Raw genomic sequence first — 7189 nt, 5'->3', positions numbered from 1 at the left:
GATGATGGTGTCCCTGAAGGGCAGTGGGCAAGTTATGGGCAACTGGTAAATCAAGGCCATGAGACAGATCAGAGGCCTGGAAGCCTTGCCATAAGAGGAAAGGCTGAGAGAACTGGCTTTGTTCAGCCTCGAGAAGGGGAGACTTTATTGTCACGTACGTAGTGTGTGGCTGCCCAGAAGATGGAGACTTCCTTTTATGAGGAGTCAAATGGAAAAGACAAGGGGCAAGGGGTACAAGTTACTCATGGGGAGATGCTGACTCCAGAACAGAAGTTTTTTCACCATGAAAAGAGTCAGACACTGGAGTCATCTCCCAGGGGAAGCAGTGCATTCCCCTACATTGGACAGTTTAAGATTCAGCGTGACAGTGTTGGGCCAGCTTATTACAACTACACTTGTCACCTAGAAAGGTTGGACTAGATCATTCTTGAGGTGCCTTCCAAGCTGGCATTCTGTGATTCTATGATAAATGGTCTGACTACTAAAACTTTTCTCATTAATCACCAGGAATATTCAGTTCTGCTCCAAACTTTGAACCCAGAATAAATGTTCATTACATTTGCCACAGATCTTTTACATCACCACCTTGGAAATACTGCAGCTTGACCAACTTCTCCTTGTGCTGTTTTCAGTGCAGTTGTCATGAAAACACAGCAAAACTTTTATCCTAAAAAGAATGCCTGCTCCTCAGGAAGGAAGGTTGGACTGGATGCTCCTGGTGGTCCATTCCAACCATAGTGCTTCATAGTGATTAGATGTTGTGCTGAGGGCTTTGGTTTAGTCAAGGACTTGTCAGTGTGAAACTGATGATTTGACTTGATGATCTTGAAGGTCTTTTCCAGTCTAAGAAATTCTGTGATTCTGTGAAATGCTGCTGCTCTAATCTCTGCCAGTTTATGAGCATGCTCCTAAGTCTGTGAATATTTCAATGCATAGGCTGTAAAAATCCATCACAGATAAGGCACAAGAGCAAGGGTCAGAAGAAATGGTTTATTACTTGAGATGTCATATATCAAAGAGCAGAGGGTAAAAATCCTTGGCATCTTAATGATACCTTCTGGACTTAAAACATATGACAGAGAGAAACCAGGAAGTCATGTTTATAATTTAAAGCTATATCTTTTCTTTGCTAGGAATTCTGCCTGTCTGAATATCACAGTTCACCTTAAGCAAAATAGAGATTATGTTTTTCCTGTGAGATAATACAAAAGACTCTCTGTTATCGTGGGCACTACTTGTCAGCAGTTTAAAATTTGGCATTCTGATGGCTGGTGGGAAGGTCTCTTTGCCCCCCACTTCTTCCAGCTAAAGTATTTCAGGACCATGAGGATGATCAGAGGGCTGGAGCACCTCTCCTATGAAGACAAACTGAGAGAGTTGGGCCTGTTTAGTCTGGAGAAGAGAAGGCTCTGAGGAGACCTTATTGTGGCCTTCCAGTATCTGAAGGGGACATACAGGAAAGATGCTGAGTGACTGTTGGGTAGGACTTGGGGGAATGGAGCAAAACTAGAAGTGGGTAGATTCAGATTGGATGTTAGGAAGAAGTTCTTCACCATGAGGGTGGTGAGACCCTGGAACAGATTGCCCGAATTGAATATTCACAAGTCCATGTGTCCTGATGAGATGCACTCAAGGGTGCTGCGAGAACTGGTTGATGTATCCCTCTGCCACTCTCCATCATTTTTGCCAAATCAAGGCAGACAGGAGAGGTGCCTGAAGACTGGAGGAGAGCCAATGTCACTCCAGCCTTCAAAAAGGGCAAGAAAGAGGTTCCAGGGAACTATCAACCAATCAGCCTCATCTCCATCCCTGGAAAAATGATGGAGCAGCTACTTCTGGAGGGCATCTCAAGGCACTTGGAAAAGAAGAAGCTTATCAGGAGTAGTCAGCATGGATTTAGCAAGGGGGAATCCTGCTCAACTAACCTGGTAGCATGCTATGATGCCATAACTGAAAGGGTAGCTTCAGGGAGACCAGTGGATGTAGTCTGCCTTGACCTGAGCAAGGCCTGTGGCACCGTTTCCCATGACATCCTAGCGAACAAGCTCAGGAAGGGTGCCAAAACCCAGTCAAACCCCAGCCCAATTCCAGCATGGGCTTCCACACGAGTCAGCACATGTGTGGCAAAGGAGCCTTTTGCTGTGTCCCCTGGGGGGGGGGGGGGGGGAGGTGGGGGGTGAGGGGGAAGCAGTTTTTGCGCCACCTTCTCCTCCCCATTCAGTCCCACCAGAAGGAATTTGGAGTGCTCCAGAACATGACAATCCTATGATTTTATTCTGTGGTTCTTTATTGTTGCTGTTAATAGCAACTCAGAGTAAAATGTCTGCACAATGATGAGAATATGGCAGCAGCTGAAAAACAAACTATCCCAGGTCACTCTGAGTGAAGCACCAGAGTGATGTTTAGAGAACAGGAACTCATGGAAGTCTTGAAACGAGGTCTTTTGACTGCGAGGCTTTAAAGAACATATTCTGATCCTTGCCTATATAACTCTGTGCAGTTCTTGGTGAGATCTTCCAAAGAAGCAACTCGAAGATTTGACAAAGATGTGTGGAAACACAGGGAAAGGGCACCAGGCACTTCTGCAAATCCACCAAGGCCTGCTGTGCCTCATTTTGACATGTGCCTGAGATACATCAGATCCACCTGCCCTCGCAGTCTTGGTGAAGACCAAGATGAAGCTTTCTGCATCTGGCAGCACTCAGGATGCAGAAATCCCACCACTTCTTCTCTTTGACTAGGAAATGGTTGGACTGCTTCAACCCCTGCAGTTAGAGTGGGAAGTGTGAGTGTTTTTCAAGACAGCTGCTGTATGGAACTCTTTTGCCTCTCTCCATTTTTCCTTTACCCAAGAATGGCCAGCTTCAAAGAAAAAATTCACTGCTCTAATTGGATATTTCCCATATTGAAAGGGGTAAAAATAAACATTCTTCTGGGTTTATTCAGGCATGAACTAGAGTCACCCAAGTGTGACATCTGAAAGGAATGACATGATTATAAGCCAGAACGAGACCAGAGTTCTCATTTCTTATTTCTTCCCTGCAGACCTAGGAAGAGGAAAGAGATTGCAGAATCTCAACGCCCGTTTAAGCTCCAGAAAGCCAGCGCTGTGTGCTGCTGTGTTAATCTGTTTAGCATTCTCCTAGCTAATTGTCCATTCCACCTTCTGCTCCCCAGGTTAATGGGGTGGCTAAGTGGGGAGGACAGGAATGGTTGGCCAATCAGGCAGCAAAGGAAACTGCAAAGGCCACAGCACTGCGCTGTGTTATTCATGGACTGTGCCTTGCTGAAGTATCTTAGATCTCAGGTCTTCTCTGGGTGAACTGCAACAAGAACAAGAAACAGCCCAATGGAAATTTGCTCTTGTGGCAATGATTGTAGCTCAAATGGAAAAACGCAGAGCTGCAGCCTGCTGTGGTTCAGGTTTCTGGGATTAAAGGTGTGTGACCACATCCAGCCTCTGAATGAGCAACAGGTAACAATGGTACGGCTTCTCAGCTGGGGGCAACGCAGTGTATGGAGACAGAGCCTCCTAACTTTAGCCCTGAGCTTTGCTTTGGAAGTGCTGCCTGGTGCCCCATGGCCCTCCTGCGTCTTCTGGACCAGTAACCCCATGATTAGCTCACAGCTCATAGCCTTAACTCCTTTTCAAGCGGCGTTTTGTTTAGAAGTATTAAGATGCTAATTCCCAAGAGGCACCAGGAGTGGACTGTAAGACAGTCCGTTGTCCTCAGCAGTTTGCAAACTGTGCAGCCACATTTGAGGGCAAACTTGTTACCATTCTTTTCTCCTTCACCTGTGATGTGAAGCAGAGGGAGAGGGAGGTACTTGCAGAGGCAGGAGTGTGACTGAGGTGCTCCAGTTTAACTTCTGGGTACTGTCCCTCTCACGGACTGCAGAGGGGGACTGGTAAGAACAGACTGCTGATTTCATCCCTAGCCATGGATGCCATTAATGCATGTCCTTGTTTAGTCTCTACCACTGGGTGTCACGAGTGCAGCTCTCCTGCTGTGTTTAGTACTTCAGCTGTAGACCTGTTCTCTGTCACTTCAAATCATTATTCAAGTGTTTTTACTATGCCTCTTTGACAGGAGAGACTTCACAAGTAGTGAAAGTGAAGAATGTTTTTTAAAGACCAACCACTGGCTGATCTACCTTCTCTGAGTTTCAATGAGTGTTGTAATCCAACAGGAAACATCCACCTAACACCTGAAGGACCTGATTCTGCTTCTGCTCACTGTCCCTTCTAGGGCTTAGAACAGAAGTTCTGGCATTTACAAGGAAGGAAAGATTGCAACAGCAAGCAAAAGAGTTATGAGGCAGTCTTAGGGCAGAGGGTATTTATACCTTTTCCTCACCCTTTCTTTAAATTGGTTTGGTGTTTGCTTTTCACTGAGTGGTTTCAACTGACTTCAGCTGCCTGGGGCCAGTGGACCTCGCTGTCAACAGATAAATCATTTTTGTGACCAAAAAACAACAACAACAGCCACAAAAATCTTTGATGGAGAGAAACAATCCCTCATCAGTCATTTGGAAACTAGTCTTTGGAAGAGAAGTGACCTGAAAGTGGTACTCTTGGGGAGTAGTCTCAGATGTGTCCTTGTGTATGGGACTAAAATAGACACAGCAACCAAGGGCCAGACTGTTTTTAATGTGCCCTTAACAAATAAGAGTATAAGGAGTGAGGTACAACTTCTAGTAATGTTTCCTAAATGAGAGATGCCTTGGTCATCACCATAAAAAAGGCTGGCTGAGATGCCAGACATCTGTTATAATGCAGTCAGAAGTCTCTTCAAAAGGCAAAAGGTGTTACATTTCTGTAAATGTCATGTATTAGAAACTGCTGCATGGAGGAGGCATCAGAAATCCCAATCCTCCTCCCACTTCTTCCACATTATCCAGCCAAATTATCATCGTCATGGAGTAGAGCTGATTCTCAGAGAGTCCTGAAGGCAGGACTGAGTGTGCTCCCTGCAGACTTGGGACTGAGAATCTATGTATTGCAGAAGGGTATTGCTGTAAAACATCAACAGCCCTCCCCATGCCAGAGGCTCCTTTCATGTTTGCTTTGTGTTCCACAGCTGATTTCATCTCCTGACATCTGCTTCAGTCTGTGGCTTTCTGGGGGCTAAAGGACACTGCAGGCAGGTGTTGGCCTAGATGTTTCCAACACCTTAGAGACTGATTTGGGCTATGGCCTCTCTCTCTCAGTGATGTATTGATCTGCAGCATAAGGCAGGTTTCCTGCCCTACCTGTTATCTGCAAAGTGAAATGTCACATCTTGTCTCAGCTCTGGGGCTCTCGCCAAGCTCCACAACAAGAAGGGTTGAAGGGTTCCTCTTTCTCAGTGTGCTTGGATCAGCTTGCTCACGTTACACAGACAACAGCTTTGCAATGGTGGTGTTGCTTTTTTGTTCACAGCTTCATAGAATGATTTGGATTGGAAGGGACCTTGAAGATCATCTACTTCCACCCCCCCAGCCATGGGCACAGACACCTTCCACTAGAGCAGGTTGCTCAAGGCCCTGTTCAACCTGGCCTTGAACGCTTGTAGGGAGGAGGCAGGAAGTGTTCCCAAACATCAGCTGTTCCCAGTGCACTTCGTTCTTTTTTCACCATTCTAGGTAAAAAATACTTGGGTTTGCATGAAATGTTGCAGAATTGTAAGCCAGCTTGCATCAAATTAAGTGTATTTGCTTAAGAGCTTCATGATTTACCAAGCTGTGTGTTGACTGTGACTTGATGATCCGTGGGGAGCAGTCTTTCTGATTTAGTGTGTGTCTGCTCATCAAAGATGGATGATTGCCACTATGTGTCATAAAACTTCATCTGACAAAACCAACTCCATAGCAAAATAATGCTATCTCCAAAGGGCAATAACTCTTTGTTTTTCTGTCCCATATGTTTAAGGAGCTCAGAGTAGCTCAGATTTTCTCAGATTTCTTTATACTCGTTCTGTTAAGAATGAACAAAGGATCATCAAAGCTGTTGCCAGTTCTTTCTTGGCTTTCCAAAAGTCTTTTGTGAGAGCCTAGGAAGGTGGTCTCTAGCAGCATAAAATCTGTAGGATTTGGACTCCTATCTGTGATAAACAATGGGAATTAAGTGGCTAAATACCTTTGAGGTCCTGTTTTTTTAATGAAATCTTAGGGCTGGAGGATGGATTTTTCTTTTCCTTCTTTTTGTTTTAACATTGCCCTTGAAAGAGGAAGGGTAGTGAACCAAGTGCTGTTTCTCTAGGGTCAGGTTGATTTCCTGCAGAGGAAACAAAGGAAATGCCAGCCTTAGAAGAGACCATTGCTATCAGCTGGGGCTGCCTGCCCCTGTTGAGGTGATCTCTATTGGAAAGTAGGTGTTACTTTGCTCATTGATGAAGGGTCTCAGGGCCCCTGGGAAGACCGCAGTACTGTGAGATGTGCCTATGTGACAGACTGCTGCTGTGGGAGGGGTAGATGTGCCACTGATCCTTAAGGAAGAGATCTGCATAGGAGAAGTCAGCTGCAGATCCTTTCCCCTTTGCAGTGTTTGTGCATCTTTAAAAAAACCCCATCCATTACTACCTAGTTGGGGGGGGGAAACATTCTTAAGGAATGGATGAGAGTGAAGAACTTCAAAATCTTAACCAGTGAGCAACACTTGGGCTCCTTCTTTTTGCTGTCTTTCTTCATCGTGTCATCTTTCTTGGACTTGCTGCTACCGCAGCCATAAGGCTCAGGATGCCACTTTAGACCTATAGATTGCAACAGTACCTGGAGTGTAAGGCATTAACCTGGAGAGAAGCAACATGAGACCGAATTCCTTCTCACAGAGGATGGATGGATCCCTATTCTTGGGCAATAATCTAGCCAGCAGGGTTTGACAGAGCTTGGATGCAGAATAGCCTCAGAACAGAAAATACAGACCCTTTCTGCCACGCTGTTGCTAGTTAAAAAAACAAGACAAAGGAAGCTTGTCAATACATTTACTTCTACCAGGTAAGACTAATGACAGGAAAAGGAACTTCCTAAAGATAGTCTACAGTGAGAGGAAGGAAGTTGAAAGGGGAATCAGTGATGTGCTTCCTGGGGCTCTTGCTAGTGGGCTCAGTGGTGTGCTTCCTGAGGCTCTTCTTGGTGGCCTTAGTGGTGTGCTTCCTAGTGGGCTTCCTGGCATGCTTTGAATATGACAAGAACAAGTACCTTGCTAAAG

This window comes from Pogoniulus pusillus, chromosome 26, assembly GCF_015220805.1.
Source record: "Pogoniulus pusillus isolate bPogPus1 chromosome 26, bPogPus1.pri, whole genome shotgun sequence".
NCBI lineage: Eukaryota > Metazoa > Chordata > Aves > Piciformes > Lybiidae > Pogoniulus > Pogoniulus pusillus.
The sequence above is the reverse complement of the archived record's forward strand: the minus strand, read 5'-3'. Positions refer to the sequence as shown.